Here is a 19,574-nt window from a genome sequence, read left to right as displayed (position 1 = left end):
CTTGTCTTGCCAATGCATTGGCAATGGGTGGTGAGGTTCCACTGTCCTGGAAAGGAGCCGAAATAATACCTGTGTACAAAAAGGGGGATAAATCACTCCCCTGCAACTATCGACCCATCAGTCTCATAGACTCTGCCCAGAAACTGATGGGCCGTATGGTCCAGAACAAACTTCAAGTATGGATTGATGAAAACAACATCTTGTCTCCATACCAAGCAGGATTTCGTCCCCTGACAAGCTCAATAGACCAGGTATTTTATTTCATTACTTTATATTGGAGGAACGTCACCCTAAAAAATGGCCCCCTGTATGCTGTCTTTGTCGACCTAAAGTCAGCTTCTGACTTGGTCCCCAGAGACAAGCTTTGGAAAGTTCTGGCCGATGAAGGGATAACCCAGGAACTTCTCACACTTATTGTACGACTGCATGAAAATAATTATGCTAAAATTAGATGGGGGTCGCAGGGAGAAGTAACCGAGTCCTTCCCGGTAGAGCGTGGGGTGAGACAAGGCTGCGTCTTGGCGCCCACATTATTTTCAATATATATAAATGGAATAGTAGACTTCTTGAAAAAGTCGTTCATCAAGAGAGAGGGATGAGGAATACTTGTCCCGTTCAGTTCCCCAAGGACAATATTGTGGTAATCAAGTAGAAAAGGACACTTGTATCTACAAAACCCATTGGTTCACTTTGACAACCCTCATAGACGCCAGAGATTTTGACGATGCGGTATATTTGTTTTTCCGCCCCTCATCTAGCGACATGGCATAGTCATTGGGTGGTCAAAGGTAAAGTATGCCTGCCTCACCCGAGGCACCTCTGGACCCTCCTGGGCCTCTAGGAGCTGAAACATGTCGACTTTTTAAAAAAAACCAACGTATATGATAATCTAGTTACACGATTATCGAATATATCCATTCGATTTTAGTCTACAGTATTCACCTTCTTTAATAAATTTGTTTATGGTGACTATACTGTTATTTTACAAAAACTCCCTCGCTGGTTGGCCATTGTACCTTCTCCTTTTTGATCTCTGGACACTTCTACACTCTCCAGAGGTGCCTCGGGTGAGGCAGGCATACTTTACCTTTGACCACCCAATGACTATGACATGTCGCTAGATGAGGGGCGGAAAAACAAATATACCGCATCGTCAAAATCTCTGGCGTCTATGAGGGTTGTCAAAGTGAACCAATGGGTTTTGTAGATACAAGTGTCCTTTTCTACTTGATTACCACAATTCTTGAAAAAGTCCCCTTCTGATGCCCCAATAATCACTGGATCGCGTGTCCCCGTTCTTATGTTTGCGGATGACACGCTGATATTATCTCGCACCCCAAGCGGCCTTCAAAAGGCGGTTAATGCTTTTGGGGAGTTTTGCGATTTGCGAGGCCTAGAATTAAACACCAGCAAGACAAAGTTTATGTCCATGAACTGTCGAACAACATTAAGGGGGGTTATTACCTACAAAAGTACACCTCTTGAACAAGTAGATGCTTTTACCTACTTGGGAATAACACTCCAGGGGAACATGAAATGGAAGTCCCACCTAGACACCGCAGCCCTAAAGTTCAGCCAAATAACAGGAGCATTATTATTAAAACACAAAGCTTCCCTAACAAAACCAATAAATTGTGTGCTTGAGATATACCAAATGAAAGCTATCAGCGCCAGTTTATATGGCTCAGAATTATGGGGTTTTGGCAACCTAGCAAACTTGACCACAATAGAAAACAAGTTCCTTAGGGGACTGGTGGGAGTACCGCAAAGTACCCCTACTGTACCTCTAAAATTGGACCTTGGTAGGAAGAATATTGTGGACATAGCAAAGTTGCGCCCATTGCTATATTGGAGACGGCTAATGGTAACCCCGGAGTTAGCCCATTACGCTACAGCGTTGTTAGATGTTGTCTTGCTCGATGAGTTTCATAAAATAGCCTGGTTAAAAGACCTACGAGGGCTACTGTCAGAGTTAAATCTAGACCACCTGTGGGGCAATCCTGATGTGTCTTGTTTTCCCTCAAAGATTGAGATAAAACGGCTGTATTGGGAGATGACGAACTATAGAATTTTTGCCAACGGTAATAATTGTACGTTGTCGAGACGCTTTCTGGATTAAAAATGATTCCATCGTGTGAAGCTTATTGGGATTTGATTGAGAAACCATACGACAGGAAACTGTATTTCCAATTTAGAGTTGGATCTCTCCCAGTAAATATGTTTAAAAAGAAATGGTCTACAGCATGGGATGAACATTGTTACCTTTGTAAAGATAAACCTGAGCACGTCTCCCACATATTGTTTTGCTGTCCCTTATATGCAAATCCAAGACATAAATGGATAAGACCTCTTTGCCTTAATATGGGGACTAGGAGCCAAGTGGTAGCACTTAGAATACTGGAGACTGATGGTTCTCCATTATTTGCAATTGCAGTCGCAAAGTTCTTGGGCTGGGCCTGGGCCATCCGAACATGTACCTTGCTAGGAAAAACGCTGTGAAGATTTGTAGTTTTTATCCATAAAGTTTTTTCAACTATGAGTATAATTAATGATGATCCAAACTTTGTTAAAAGCCTATTGTATTCGACTTATAACTGTATAATTCTTGTTTTAACATTGTGTATATAGACTAGCCTTTTTTTATGTATAGTATTAGGGAGGAAGTGCTTTTATGACTGATGTCGAAATAAAGCTTTGATAACGAATACATATAAAGATTAACCAAGCCCCAACAAAACATTGATCTAGGACGTGCAAGTGGCATAAACTTGGCTTGGTATGTTGAAAAAATAAATCAAGTGGTACAAAGTATCAAGGTATAACTCAGAACAGATGCAAGGGCTACTAAGAGTAAACAAAATACCCTGGTTAGACAAGGAAACTGGTTCAACATAGACTGCCTAAACGAGAAAAGAGAACTAAGGAGAGAAGAGCATAGCCTGCGTAAAAAAATTGATAAGACCAGGGCTGAAAATCTTGTCAAACTAAAGAAAGAATATACCATGCTTCTTTATAGTACTAAAAGAGCCTACAAGGAAACCTGTTGGGGGAAATCTGCTGGAGGCTATCGAATCTAAGAACAGTTCTGGAAGCTGGTACAATCAGCAACAGAACCTTCAGTTGCCTCAATGAATTGTGTGGTAGAAGAGAGTGCCTGGGAGGATTATCTGCAGGAACTATATACCCGGAGAGAGAAACTGAAGAGGAAGTACTAGGGGACTGGAGTAGCCTGGTAGAAGATCTAAAAGCAGATTTTTCAGAAGAAAATGTGCTCAATACCATAAAAACCTTAAATGTAAAGAGCTGCAGGCCCAGATAACCTGCCAGCTCTGATAATAAAATCAAAGTCGTCCTGGTGGGCAGAATTCTTCTCCCTAATGTTTTAAGTAATCTTAGAATCGGGGACCATCCCAAATAACTGGAAGGGTGCGATAATCAGGCCGATTCATAAGAAAGGGGATTTTTATGCACCAAAGAATTATAGATGAATTAACTTACTTGACATTAATGAAAAGATTTTTGCTAAAATAATACTAGGTAAGTTTAAAGATTGGGCAGAACGGGGATCAATCATCCCAGCAGAACAGGAGGGATTTAAAGAAGTCCATTCCACAATAGATCATTGCTTTGCCCTATGGGCACTGGCCTAGAAATCGATAGAGCAAAATGGGAAGTTGCATTGCTGCTTTGTCGATTTTCGGGCAGCCTTTGACTCTGTGGACCGTAACTGCCTCTGGGAAGACATAATAAAATATGGAATACCGGACGGCATATTCATGATTTTAAAAGAGTTACATAGTGTGAATTAGGCCCAGGTTATCAGAGACACGCAGGGGTCATTAACTCACAAGATATCTGTAAGGAATGGGCTCTGACAGGGGTGCGTTTTGGCACTCTTGTTATTTGCTAATTTTTTTTTTTTCAGATCTCCCTGCAGTATTAGAAGTAGAAAGAAGCGCAAGCTCAAGTATGAGTGGTAACAAAGTGCCCTGCCTCCAATAAGCAGATGTTCTTGTGATCCTTGATCAAACAGAAATAGGACTCCAAAGGAAATTAAATGCTTTTAAAAATTACTGTGATAGAAAGTTTTTAACTGTAAATATGGAAAAAACAAAGGTTTTATGCATTGGGAAGAGTCATAGGATTTTTATCTGGTTTTTATGTCAAGACAAATTGGAGGTAGTTAAAGAATATAGATACTTAGGCCTCTGGTTTGATAGCGCGCTAAAATGGCGCACCCACCTGGATACAATGGGGGTTGGAAGCGCACTCCAGGAGTAATCAATTATTTACCAAAGGTTATATCAAATGTAATACAGAGGTGCAGCAGTGAGACCCTCGCTGTCTTACGAGAGCCAGTGAACAGAAGAATTTAGATGCTACCAAGGCGGTCGCAGCACTGCGCACTGTTCACAAAGTGGTCATAAGATGACCTTCTAAATCATTAAACAAGATTATATATAATGAACCAAAAATTTTATAAAAACCATTAACACAGTTATACTTGTAAATGTAAATCTTTACATGTAGTTTAGGGTCAAGGTTTCATTAACAACACATTTTAGTGGTGTTGACATATAAAGTAAAGTACAATTCAAAGAACAATTATCATCATAGAGTACACATAAGTACAAATGATCGTATTTTAACAATGAATCTTGTAGGGGCCCGATGCATTTCGGGACAAAAGGGTCCCTTCAGGGGCCAAACTGAATATCACAATATGTCGATTTCTAATCAAGATTCAAATTCCGTGTGGGTAGCCAGTCGAAACATCTAGACCGATGTCGGCAGGTGAAGGTTCATGTGTTGTGCAAAATGTAAGCCGGAGATGGAATGTCAGGTATACCGCCAGGTTGTCACAACCTGGCGGTATACCTGACATTCCATCTCCGGCTATCAATGGGGGGCTAGTGAGGAATTCTGACATCGTGAAGTTTTTGACTTACATTTTGCACAACACATGAACCTTCACCTGCCGACATCGGTCTAGATGTTTCGACTGGCTACCCACACGGAATTTGAATCTTGATTAGAAATCGACATATAGTGATATTCAGTTTGGCCCCTGAAGAAGGGACCCTTTTGTCCCGAAATGCATCGGGCCCCTACAAGATTCATTGTTAAAATACGATCATTTGTACTTATGTGTACTTTATGATGATAATTGTTCTTTGAATTGTACTTTACTTTATATGTCAACACTAACCCTGGGCGCCCGATTCGGCTACGCCCACGGAGTAGGCGTAGTGTTGCCTTCTACGCATTTTGCGTAGACAGCGTAGCCGGCAACACTACGCCCACTCCGTGTGCGTAGCCGAGTCGGCCGCCACCCGCCTCCCTCCCGCCCTCCCCTAGATACATTATTTGAGCAATTAGCCTTATTAAAACAATATTAAAGCACTTACCTTGTCCGGGGCTCCCTCTTGAATAGCGTCCTTTTCCTGGATACCAATGCGCATGCGGCCGCGCATGTGCATTTCTCGGGAGAAATGCGCATGCGCGGCTGCCCGCGCATGCGCATTGGTATCCAGGAAAAGGACGCTATTCAAGAGGGAGCCCCGGACAAGGTAGGTGCTTTAATATTGTTTTAATAAGGCTAATTGCTTAAATAATGTATGCGGGGGAGAGCGGGAGGGAGGTGCGTAGTGGGGCTACGCGGAGTGCGGGAGTGGGCGTAGCTTCTCGCCCTCTCCGCGTAGCTCCGCGGAGCCCCACTACGCCCACCCTTAGTCAACACCACTAAAATGTGTTGTTAATGAAACCTTGACCCTAAACTACATGTAAAGATTTACATTTACAAGTATAACTGTGTTAATGGTTTTTATAAAATTTTTGGTTCATTATATATAATCTTGTTTAATGATTTAGAGGGTCATCTTATGACCACTTTGTGAACAGTGCACAGTGCTGCGACCGCCTTGGTAGCACCCACCTGGAGGCACAAAAAGCAAAAGCTTTCTTGTCAGTGTGTGGGCTTAAAAAATGTAATAAAGAATATGGTGATATGTCACACAGACCCATGTTAAAGGCATTCGAAGCAATGACCCCCGCAAGTACTGTACGGGCAGAGGTTCTTCACCTGAGTGGTAAATGCGGGTGGGATAGGAAAGAAGGGAACATTTTAAAAATACTAATGTCACTACCAAGCTGCACAATGACCCAAGCAATCAGAATGGAGCTAGGGTTAATATCATGGAGTGTGCAGACCCAAATGTCTTTGTTAAGATTCTGGAAATGCCAGGACCCAGGGGATGTACAGAAGGTCTCACAATGGTGCAGAGAGGAGATTCAAACAAGTAGCCTTAGCTGGGCAAAGGACGTGAGAAGAAACCTCCAGAAAATAGCAGTGCACCTTAATGTGAGACTCTCTCAGCAATCCCTGGTAGTCGTTTTTACAAAGAGAACGCTACGGGAACAAGGGCAGTCTTACTCAAGATCGCAGGACCTAGACTATATGACAGGGACAAAAATCAGTCCAGTGGTTAAAAAGCTCATGGGCAAATGAAGCTTGGTTTCCATACTTGGATAATTTGCCCAACCAAGGTTTAAGACATGAAATTTTAAGGGCCCGAGTTGGGATTAATCCTTGGAAGACGGAAGAAAAAATAAAGGCTGCATTGATTTGTTCAGATGGTATTTGTAAATGTGGGCTAGGAATAAGAAACAATATTTTGCACATATTGCTTGATTGCACATTGGTCTTAGCTATACGGAAATTGTTTTTACGCCCAATATTCTTAACATACAAGCTAAATTCGCATGCCCAAGCCGTTTGTTTACTCACAGATATGCCATCGCTAGAAAGTGCAATTGGACTGGGGAACATTTCTGAAAGCAACAAAAGAATTTGTAAGGGAGAAATTAAAGGAGGGGCATTGATCTTAAATGTTTTGGCGCGTTCTCCCATCAGTGAGAATTTTAGGGATTTATATATTTTTGTAAATTGTGCTTAACGAATGGTGATTGTTTGAGGGTGTTACCTTTTTCTTACATGTATGGTATTTTAATTATTTGTTATAGAATTCATATTGTCCCTACTATTTGGATCCCAATTGTGCTTTGAGTATTGTTTAAAAGAATATGGTCTAAATAAACAAAGTTTTTCTCACTCTCTCTCAATTAGTGCCTAGATATTCCAGTGACCTACAAAGAACTTGTCTCTGTCAGACCCAGCTGGCCATTAATCATTTCCCAAAATGCAGAGCTTACACCAGCCTCACGCAAGTATCCCTATACATTGACCGACTACCACGATGCCATACTCCATCTGTGCCTCAGCTGGACCCTCTCTATACACCCTATTTAAGGCTCTCAGGATCTCCAAGTTTCTCTCTGTTTCCCATCTTGGTCTGTCGCTCCTTTTGTGTCCCTCAACTCCTGCTGCCCCTTCCAAATTGCTCAGGCCCCTGATGCTCCCTCAATGTGACTCCAAGTGTTCACTGCAGTGTACTTTTATGGCTTTGGTTAGCCGAATAAAGTGGTCTGACTGACTGGACTCCAAGTGCTGTGTCCTCATAGCCCTCTTGGAGCACCACCAGCAATTGTGTTTCCATCTTCCTGCTGCTTCAAGCCACCACTGCTTGAATGATCCGTCAAGGTCTCCCTCACTTACCAGCCTATAATTACTACCATGAGATGTACGCTGGTGCAGTATTACCCGAAGACCCTTTTATACCCGCCTGGTGCGGAGTCCATATGCCCAGCTTACCCTGACGTACTTCACCCTGTAGGCCCGTGTTGCCCTGCTTCAAAGCTCTAGGCGCTTCTCCAAGTGTTCATAGGCTTCCTGTCTGTGGTGCTTGTTTGATCGAGCTCTCTCTTTTCTATCCAGCTGTCCCTACTGTACATTTGCTGGCCATGAGGCTCTAAAGGAAGACTTCTTCTTTGAGAGCTAGGAAAACAACGACTTGTCTGAGCTCTGGCTCTGCCGTCAGCTTTATCCACAAGTAATCGAGTAGTCACAACATACTTCCAGACTAAAGCCCATCACCGTGGTTATCACACAATAATCTTACTAAATTATTGTAAGAATCGTCACGAGTCAGCATGGCCACCTCTAATACTTTGACTAATCCCACCTCGGTCAACGTTCCTAACATGGGGACTACCAGACACACACACCATCCTCCAGCTATTAATAACACTTGCTTCTAAACTTGCCTGAGAAACCAGCCTAAACTGCTTACTCCTAACCTGAAATAACGTGATAATCCTCTTTTGTGACCAGCAATAGCTAACACTGGTTCCGCTGAATAGCGTGCTGCCAACATTGGAAACAAATCTGCGCCTCGACAGGCGCTGTGGCTGCTATATAAATGCCACTACAGTACAATACAATCCTGACGAGAAGAGAAGCTGTCAAACCCAATAACTCCTTTCCCAACCTCTAATACAGATTGAGCAATCTCTTAACAACTCTCCTTCACAAAGGCCAAGCTCCTAGTAGCGCCTCTTGGCAGCTCAGATGTTGCAGCTGTCACATGGTGACCAGAATTCTAAAGCCAAATAAACGGGGACATTTCATAAAAATAGAAGGACTACAATTTAACTTAAAGCGAGCCCACAGAATGACAGAGTTCCTCGACAGAGAATTACAAAACAGGCAATTAGAACATACATAAAATGCAATTTTTAAACCCAGTAGCGTGCCCGTTAATTACATTACTTTCTTGAAACAACTGCTAACTATCCCTGCTTTGTAAAACATAAGAAGAACCTCCCGCCGTTTTCAGTCGACCCTCCCTAAAAACAGGGATATGCGCTATATTTACTGAAATCTGCGGGGACAACTGGTAAAAAAAATCCGACCCGCCTGGCAAATTCGGAAAGCCTGGTCACCCTACTCTAAAGGCAAGACCCACGCAGACCTTCAAAACACTTGAAAGCCCAAACTACCCCCCGAGAAGCAGTAAGAGTTGTGAAACATAAGGCCCCATCCCTGTCTCCGAGGAGCATTGGGCGCACAGCCCTGTCGCTGTTCACTGTAGGAGAGGTGCAACACGTCACACACGCCGTCTTCGCGGAGGGACTAGGACGTCACACACAATGTGCTTGCGGCAGCGTGTACACAAACCACTTTCCCACACAGGATGGGGAGGCTCAGGGACTAAAGGGAAAACATGCGCCCGTGACGCAGGAACAGGCGGCTCGGTACTATCGGAGCCGCAGAGGGCTGGAGCAGCCACAACACGCATCCGCGGGCTCGCTCGTATAAGCCGAATGCCTCGCGCCGACGGACTTCTCATAATAACTGCAGCGTACGGGGTCTTTTGCAGATGGAGCACCGGAAGCTACGCGCTGGGGATGAAGGGTACGGCCCGGGTGGCTTTCGTTGACGGAAGTTTACTAATATCAACACAACAGTTGCGTTCGCATGGGCCACAGGGATCTTGCAGGTGCTTCTAGTCCGGATGCGGCTCACTGAGAGAGGCGGACGGGAAGAACGCGCAGCCGCAACAACAGCAGGTACAGTCTGTTCAGTGGTGCCGCTGTAATTGTATCTGTTTGGAATTATAAAACCCAGTGGGAGCATCGGCGGTTCCCAGACACACCACGGGAACCTGCGGCCTTTTCCTCTTACCTACCTATGGCAGGCAGAGATTTCATGGAAGTGCCCGAGTCATCCAGCCTTTCTCGGGGCAGAGCCGAAATAACAGTGTCACGCAGGGACCGCACTGACAGCTCAGTGGCACAGGCCCAGGTCTGACAATGTGTCGGTGACATGATAAACGTTTGTCATCGCGGTCAGTAGAATAAAAGCACGTTTTAATATGGGATTGCTCAGAGTAACCGTTTCCCATACACCTTTATTTTTAGCACATTCGCCGATATCTAGAATCTGATGGGCTGCATTTCAATCAAAGAAAGCAAAAGGAAAGGTTTTTTTTGCACTGTCCGCGTGACAGTTGGCGGTCCCCGTGTGCCAAATAATTTGCAGTTGTGGGATTTCTCGCTCAGAATGTGGGATATAACCTGGCTGGCCCCTTCAATGGCTGTACCCTTGCTACTGGGGTGAAGCGGGGAGGGCCTTACTCTATTTTGCTGTAGGTTGAAAAATCCGATTGCTTCGACGTGCGGATATTAGTTATGTAATAACAAATAAGTCCTTATACATTAAGGCAAACAACCAGTAGGCCACAGAAATGCCAGTTATAAGTAAAAAGCCACAGAAGTGCCATATATTAGAAATAACAAAAGACGCACAGATGATGGGCTTAATGCAGAGCAAATCAAACATTCACCCCCAGTCAATAGATCTGGGTTAGATCCATAGTTCTTTTGCTCACCATGCCACCACCCCAGTTTAGACCCAGCCATATGCAAATCAGTCTTGACCCTGTGCCCCATGGAAATAGTCCAGACCGAACTGCCAAACCAGATCCTCCCTGGACTGGAAACAAGCATCGTGGGACCGGTTTCGGGGCATCACCCCTCATCAGCCAGGCCAGCTTGAATCCAGTGGCACAGTGAGCCCAAGACCCACTTCTGGGCATACCCGGCGCACTTAGGGCAAGGAGGATCTAGGATGGCAGTTCGGGCTGGACTGTTCCCATTGGGCGCAGGGTCAAGACTCATTTGCATATGGCTGGGTTCAAACTGGAATGGCATGGGGAGCCAAAAAACAATGGATTTAGGCCCAGATCTCTGTACTGGGGTGCATGTATGACATTGTTTTGCATTCTGTCCATCAATTGTTCTCTTTGCATTTGTCACCCCAAGTGTGACGGGTATGCCCAGACGTGGGTCCCGTGCTCTCCATGCCACTGGAGTCAAGCTATCCTGGCTGATGAGCGGTGAAACTGAAATTAGTTCAATTGTCATTTTCTCTTCTTCTTATTCGTGATCAGCAACCCCCCCATCACCTGACTAATGCGAATTATTTGATTGCCTCTAGGTGCTTCTTCCCTCTCTTCTAATCTTTTGTCCCGATGAAGACCCCATAATTAGCATCTAATCACCTGCATGACATATAGGGGTTGAAACGTCGACGGTTTTTCACACTACATTTCAAGCAATGACGACAAAGATTAATTCTCTGAGCCCAGATATTGCTATGTTTGTTTTGTATTAATTTGCCATCGGTAGGCTGGATAGTTTGCAGCTATATCTGATGTATATATTGCATGCTGCCTTTCCTTTCCTACAACCCTCACTAGTACGTACTTCCTCCTGAGCACTTTGTGTTCCCCTCTTCGAGCACCATTTTAACTAAATGTGCAGATAATCGTGCTGCCTATAATAATCACGTGTGGATGAATAGAATAAAATTGCATTAATTTGCAACTCATGGTGATCTTTGAATAATTTATATCTTTTGTACCATACAAATTTGACTACCACTGTGACCATTCTATTTTGTACTGTATGCTACCCGGGTCCAGTGGTATTTCGGGTTACCTCATTGTTATATAACACTGCTGTGGGTTGGGCACTTGCGAATGCACTGTCTTTCTTTTCCCAGTGTCCCGTATCCCGGAGTAGCTCAAAGGCACACATCAATAGAGATTCCAAGCGCACATGTTAAAGGACCTAGCTGTCTTTTCAAAACAATGCATTTTATTCTCCTTCCACATTTTATTTGAATAATTAGGCAGCAAATTTAATCAGAATTAGTAATTTCCTTCTGTGAAGAATGATCTGTCTCTTGAATGTCTGCTTGTCTCAGTTGACACAGGAGCCATTTAGGATCATCTCCAGATCATTGGAGGGGTGGGCACAGGGGGAGTGGGTTCTTGACATCTCCGAGAGATTATGAAGTGAGATGACTGACTTCTTTCACTGAAGGTTACAGTTATGATGTGTGTATTTAATCGTTTTTCTCTTTTGCTTGTGTCTGCTGTTCATTTGTGTTTCATAGTTTTATTTTAAGCAATTTGCTTGGTTCTCCATTATTAGCACCTAGATGGTGAATGAACTTTGGCAATCGTTCACCTTATTTATTTCATTAATGTTGGCTATGGTCCATACTTTTGAATATGAATATTTTTTAATCAGCATGGTTAGGATCTTTATTTTGTATACGCCTCACAGCTGTGATGTATTGGATGGTGCTACACTGGCCCACTTTTGCATTCATTGTGTGTTTAATATATTAGAAAAATACATCTTCCTCTTACATTGCCCTCCTTTCCCATTGTGGTCCCATGCAGAAGTTTGAAGCAGCTGGGGTGCATGTAGTTATACAATCATCCAAGATGCCAAAACTTTCCTCTCTTCCATATACTTCATTACACTTCTCTTCCTCTCAACCACTTAAATGTAGATGTATGATGACTTACTTGTTATACGAACGTCACAAATACCCTGGTATTCCCTTTTTAGGCTGCAGCCTACCAGACAGCATAGCTGTCAGGTTTACTGAAGACATATTGGGGACATTCAGAAAGTTGACCTAGTAATGCATACTACCCGTGCTTACTATTGGTTTTGTAGTTTGTAGCTCACATTTTCTGGCTTTCTATTTGCTGGCTCTATTTGCGTTAGGCTGTTCAGCTTGAGTTCGTCTTCCCCTTTGCTGAAAAATCTGGTTTACTGTATTCTTCCACAAACTCGCTTTCTGAAAACCTGACTTTTAATCTTGCTCTTATTTTGTCACATTTGCTGTGCATTCAAAAATGTTGGACAAATGTCGGGCTATGTATTCCAGGGAGCTTGGTGTTTATTTTACTTTCTCTGACTTCAAAGTGAGATGATTTATGTGACAATCATGCTCGCAACTGGAGGCCGGCTTGAGGAAGGCTGTACAATGTTATTTTTTTTTCTAGAACACAACAAGATTTAAATGTCTGTAAATGAACTGTGCTGGCGATCAAATCAATACATTGGGTGATAACATTTCCACACATTTTCCTTTGTGTGCTGTATATCAGTAAAACTATATGTGAGTGCAAATGTAATGTTCATTTCAGTTGAAGATGTGTTGTCTGTAATGGCAGTGCACTACCATACCATGCGTACTCCACAATACCCCAACCCACTCTACTCTGCACCACACCACTGCACTCTACTCTACACCATTCCACACTATGCCACTCCACTCTTCTCTGTGCAACTCCACTCTATGCCTTTGTACTCTATGCCAATGCACTCTTCCCCACACTACTTTACTGTCCACCACTGCGCTCTTCGCCACTGCACTCCACTCCACACCACTCCACGTTATCAATCAATCAATCATAGCATTTGTAAAGCGCACTACATACCTGTGAGGGTCTCAAGGTGCTGGGGGGAACGCTGCTACTGTTCGAAGAGCCAGGTCTTGAGGAGTCTCCTGAAGGTCAGGAGGTCTTCGGTTTGCAGTAGGCGGATGGGGAGGGTGTTCCACGTCTTGGTGGCGAGGTGGGAGTATGATCTGCCGCCGACAGTCACTCTTCGGATGCGGGGGACGGTGGCGAGGGCGCTGTCTGCGGAGCTGGCGGGCGGGGGTGTAGATGATGTCAGCTGTTGAGGTACGCTGGTCCGGTGTCGTGGAGTGCCTTGTGTTCCTGGGTGGGGAGCTTGAAGGTTATCCTCTTGTTGATGGGGAGCCAGTGCAGGTCTCTCAGGTGGGGTGTTATGTGGCTGCGGCGGGGGATATCGAGGATCAGGCGTGCGGAGGCGTTCTGGATGCGTTGCAGCCGTTTCAGTAGTTTGTCTGGGGCTCCTGCGTAGAGTGCGTTTCCGTAGTCCAATCTGCTGCTGACGAGGGCCTGGGTGACTGTCCTTCTAGTTTCGGTGGGGATCCACTTGAAGATCCTGCGAAGCATGCGGAGGGTGTTGAAGCAGGAGGAGGAGATAGCGTTGACCTGCTTTGTCATGGAGATTGTGGAGTCAAGGATGACCCCTAGGTTTCGTGCGTGGTCGGTGGGTGTAGGGGATGCTCCTAGTGCCGTTGGCCACCAGGAGTTGCCCATGGCCGAGGGGGAGGAGCCGAGGATGAGGACCTCCGTCTTGTCCGAGTTCAGTTTCAGTCGGCTGTTTCTCATCCAGTCGGCGATGGCCTTCATACCTTCGTGGAGGTTGGTTTTGGCAGTGTGGGGGTCCTTGGTGAGCGAGAGGATCAGCTGGGTGTCGTCGGCAGAGTAGATGATCTTTAGGTTGTGCCATCGGGCGATGTGGGCGAGCGGTGCCATGTAGACGTTGAACAACGTTGGGCTGAGGGATGAGCCTTGGGGTACGCCGCAGATGATCTCGGTGGCTTCGGAGAGGAAGGGGGGAGGCGGACACTCTGGGTTCTTCCGGAGAGGAAGGAAGTGGTCCAGTCCAGGCCTTCTCTTGGATTCCGGTGTAGTGGAGGCGTGCTCTTAGTGTGCGGTGGCAGACTGTGTCGAAAGCTGCTGACCGGTCCAGGAGGATGAGGGCCGCGGTTTCTCAGTTGTCGAGCAGGGTCCTGATGTCGGTGGCGGCGATGAGGGCAGTTTTGGTGCTGTGGTTATGCCACCTTACTCTACACCACTGCACTTTACACTGAAACAATGTGCTCTCCGCCGCTGCACTCTGTGCCACTGTACTCCACTGTACTCCACTCTGCACCACTGCACTCTATGCCAATGCACTCTGCTCCTTTGCACTGTACACCACTCTACGCCACTGCACTCTACGCACTCTATTCTATGCCACTGCTCTCTATGCCACTGTTCTCTACGCCGCTGCACTCTATGCCACTCTGCGTCACTCTACTCTGCTCCACTGCACTCTACGCCATTTTACTATACACCACTGCACTCTACGAGAGTATACTCTGCAACACAGCACTCTCGGCCACTCTACTTTTTTCCCATTCTACGCCACTGCAATCTACGCCAATCCACTATAAGGCACTCTAATCTACTGTACTCTGACGCTACTGTATACCACTGCACTCTATGCCACTGCACTCTACTTTGAAACCTCCTATTATATGCCACTGCAGTCTGACACTCTTTTGCACACTGCACAACTTCACACCACCCCACTGCATTCTACACTACAGCAATCTACACCAATGCACTCTACCCAACTTTACTCAAAACCAATACACGCTATGGCAATCTACTCCGTAGCACTGTACTGTAAGCCACTATACTCTACTCTGCCACTGCACTCTACGCCACTCTACTATACACCATTGCACTCTGTCACTTTACTCTGCACCACTGTAAGCCACTGCACTCTACACCAATGCACTCTATGCCACTCTACTCTATATCACTGCATTCTACGACATTCTACTTAGCAGCACTGAACTCTGTCTCCAAACTCTGACACTCCATTTTGCGTAGCTCTACTCTGCTTTAATCTACACTGCACCCCTCTACTCAGCTCCACTTTACTCTCTGCCACTGCACTCTACTCTGCACCACTTTACACCACTCTACTGTACACTACTCTAATCTACTGTGCACCACTGCACTCGCACCACTCTACTCTGCCAGTGCAGTCTACCCCTCTCTACTATGCACTACTGCACTCTTTGCTATTGCATTCTACACCATTCTTCAACACTGCACTTCACTCTTCTCTGAAATAATCTACTCTATGCCACTGCACTAGATGCCAATATGCTCTGCAGCACTGTACACCACTATACTCTACGCCATTCTACTACACACCATAGCACTCCGTTAATTTACCCTCACACTGTATGTCACTGCATTCTAAACCAATGCACTCCACACCATTCTACTATACACAATTGCATTCTGACACTATTCAGCTGCACTGAACTCTTTGTCACTCTACTCTACTTTACTCTATGCCACTGCACTCTACTCTGCATCACTCTACTCCACTCTACTGTAATTCGCGCCAATGCACTTTACGCCACTCTCATCTACTGTGCAGCAATGCATTCTGACACTACCCTCTACTAAACTCCACGCCTCTCTACTCTGCACCACTCTACTCTATGCCAGTGTACCATACCCCACTCTACTATGCACCACTCCACTCTGCAATACTGCACTGTACACTACTTCACTCTACTCTGAAACAATCTACTCTACGCTACTGCACTTTACGCCACTCTACTCCACCGCAGTCAACGCTCCGCCACTCTACTCAACGCCACTATATGCCAATGCACTCTACCCTAGACCAATGTACTCTACCATGCACCACTGTGCTCTGAACTAATTTACAATATGCTGCTGCACTATATGCCACTACACCACACTACTCTGCACCACTTTACTCTACGCCACTGCTCTCTGCACCACCCTAGGACACTGCACTCTGTGACACTCTACTCTGCATGAGTACACTCTACGCCACATCACTCTATGCTACTCTACTTGACTCTGACACTGCTCCCTATACCACTCTACTGCTCTCTATGCCACTGTACTCTGCCACTGCACAGCACTGTACTCTGTGCTACTGCACTCTGCGCCACTCTACTGCACTCCATGCCACTGCACCACTCATCATCACTACTCTTTTATGTCACTGCTATCTACTCTGCACCAGTCCACTCCACTCTGTGCTACGTCACTCTACACTGCAACACTGCTCTCTTCCATCACTAAACTCTACGCCACTGTACTCTGCATCGCTCCACTCTACGCCACTGTACTCTACACCAATCCAATCCACTCTATTCTAATCTGCACTACTGCACTCGGACACTCTACTTTATACAACTGCACTCAACGTCACTTCACTCTACTCTGAAACAATATGTTCGGTGCCAGTGTAGTCTATGCCACATTATTCCACACTACGCCACTCTGTTCTACACTGCTGCACTCTATGCCACTGCACTCTACACCAATGATCTCTGCACCACTTTACTCAATCAATACACTCTACGCCACTGCACTCTGCGCCACTCTACTTTACTACACTCTTCTCTGCAGCAAGGGACTCTGTGCCACTCTACTCTACTCTCATCACTTTACTTTATGCCACTGCACTCTTCTCTGCACAACTCTACACCACTCTACTGCACTCCATGCCACTTTAATCTACTGTGCACCACTGCAATCTGGCATTGCACTCTACACCACTCCACACTGCACCACTCCACTCCGCACCACTCTACTTTGCAACACTGCATTCTGCTACACTCTACATCACTGCACTCTATGCTGTGCCACTCTATGCCTTTGCAGTCTGTTGTGCCACAGTATTCTAAACCACTGCACTCAACGGCAATGCACTCTATGTCACTTTACTCAAAACTAATGTCCCCTATGCCTCTGCACCCACTCCAGCTACTTTGCACGTCTGCAGTTTGCGCCACTATACTCTACAATATTCTACTCTATGCCACTGCATGCTACTTCACTCTACATCACTATACTCTACATCACTACACTCAATGTTACTCTATTTTACTCTGGTATGGGGAACTTGAGGAGGCCAGTGGATTGGATACTTCTCCAGATACTGGCATGCTCTCTTCGCCGATAGTGGCTATGGAGGTGGGGGCATCGTATGCCATGGTGGTTAAGAGGGCAGCCGAGGTCCTTGGACTGAAGCTGCCCTCGGTGCAGGTCAGGACTAACCTCTTAACTCAGGTGCTTTAACCTGGGGCTTCCACGTCCAAACCCCTGTTGCACTCTAATGAGGCACTTATAGACGTGCTTCTAGGAACATGGTCCAAACCTAGCACAGGGGCTCCTGTGGATAGGATGTTTGCAGGTCGCCATCGCCCAGCTCCGGCCAACCCAAAAATCCTCAGCCAACACCCCACCCCAGAGAGTTTGGTGGTGCAGGCCTCTATGTCTCAGTGCGCGGTACCTTCCTCCCCTCCGGATAGGGAATCCAAGAGGCTGGATTCATTTGGGAAGAAAGTTTTCTTCTTCCAGCCTTGGCTTTGTGGTCGGTGAATACTCCATGCATATTGGGCCGTTTCTCCCATTCCCTTTGGGAAACGGGTGTGCAAGTGCTGCCACAAGTGCTGTACTCTCCCAAGCTGTTAAGGATGGGAGAGACGCAGCAAAATTCACCATACGATGGGGCCTAGATCGGACCGATTCGCTGGGCAGATCAATTTCAACGACGGTGGCCTGGAGGCGCCATGCCTGGCTTCTTACACCTGGCTTCTCGGGCGATGCCAAAGCCAATTTGATGGACATGCACTTTGACGGAACCCGCCTTTTTGGGGAAAAGGCAGACTCGGACCTGGTCAGGTTCAAGGACTCTCGAGCTACGGCCAGATTCTTGGGCCTCTTTTCCACCCCCTGGCCAGTCTTCCTTCCGTGGCAATAGAAGGGGTTTCCAGCCGTGTCAGCCATATCCCAGCCACCGACCAGCACAGACTGCCCAAGCCGTGCTAGGACGCGGTGCAATCTGATCTCTGAATGGAGGCCAGAAGTCATTGTCCACACTGCCCCCAGCAGCCGCGGCCTCCAAGCAATCCTAGGCTGATTCTGCAGGACCACACTACTCCAGTTGGTGGGAGAATTCATCATCATCTCCTCCACTGCAGATCCATAACAACGGACAAGTGGGTCTTGCAGGTAGTCCTGGAGGGCTATTCCCTACCTTTTCTTTGTTTGCCTCCTCCTATTCTGCCCAATCAGGAACGGCTGACGGTGGTTCATTTAAAGTTGCTCCAAGAGGAAATTATGGCTCTCTTGGCCAAGGGAGCTATAGAAAGGGTCCCAGTTTCAGAAGTAGGCAGTGGCTGTTAGTCCCGCTACTTTGTGATTCCGAAGAAAAACAAGGGACTACGGCCCATTTCATATTTTGGACCGTCAATCTTTCCTCAAAAAGGAGAAATTCAAAAATCTTACTCTGGCTCAGGTCTTGTCTGCCCTAGACCAAGAAGACTGGATGGTAGCGTTGGACTTGCTGGACGCATACTTTCATATTCCCATCTTTCCAGGACACAGGCATTACCTGTGGTTCAAAGTACGCAGCAAGCACTTTCAGTTTACTGTGCTCCCCTTCGGCCTTACCAGTGCCTCTCGGGTGTTCACCAAGGTGATGGCGATGGTCGCAACTCATCTGCGCAGGTTAGGGGTGTCAGTCTTCCCCTACCTCTACGACTGGCTGTTGAAGGCGTCCTCCCCCCTGTCTGTCGCCTCCCACCTTCAGACAACGGCGAACCTTCTGCATTCGCTGGGGTTCTCTATAAACATGCACAAATCACACCTGACTCCTTCTCAGACGCTCCTTTTCATCCGCTCCTTTTCATCGGAGCTGTTCTGGACACGGTGCAGTTTTGGGCTTATCCTCCCGAGCAGCGAGTCCAGGATATTCAGGGTATGATTCTGATATTTCAGTCTCTATCCTGGATTTTGGTGAGACTGACTCTGAGGCTGTTGGGCCTCATGGCTTCCTGCATTCTCTTGGTAAGACATGCCAGATTGCGTATGCAGGCTATGCAGTGGGACTTGAAGTTCCAATGGGCACAGCATCGGGGAAATCTCACCGACATGGTTCAGATCTCAGAAGGAACTGGAAAGGATCTACAGTGGTGGTTAACAAACTGTGATTAGGTCATCGGCAGACCCCTCTCCCTTCCACAACTAGATCTCACAGTCATGACCGATGCGTCCCTTCTGGGATGTGTAGGCCACCTGGGAGAGGTGGAGATCAGGGGACACTGGTCTCCAGCAGAGACGGGGCTCCACATAAATTTGTTGGAGCTCCGAGTGATTCGG

General features: G+C 46.2%; 1 protein-coding gene across 4 annotated transcripts in view; it reads left to right on the top strand.

Annotated features, from left to right (window-relative positions):
* Positions 1-19,574, top strand: part of TBCEL (tubulin folding cofactor E like) — a 526,320-nt gene that overhangs the window by 209,501 nt on the left and 297,245 nt on the right. The window contains exon 1 of one of the 4 annotated variants that reach the window (XM_078682155.1): positions 9,192-9,468. The exons of the other annotated variants lie outside the window; for them this stretch is intronic. The gene's annotated coding sequence lies outside the window, so the exon portion shown is untranslated. Of the gene's footprint in view, positions 1-9,191; positions 9,469-19,574 lie in introns of those variants that run through there. 4 annotated transcript variants of the gene reach the window in all.

The sequence above is a fragment of the Lissotriton helveticus genome, chromosome 3_1 (genome assembly GCF_964261635.1).
Source record: "Lissotriton helveticus chromosome 3_1, aLisHel1.1, whole genome shotgun sequence".
Lineage (NCBI taxonomy): Eukaryota > Metazoa > Chordata > Amphibia > Caudata > Salamandridae > Lissotriton > Lissotriton helveticus.
This window is presented reverse-complemented; position numbering and strand designations above follow the sequence as displayed.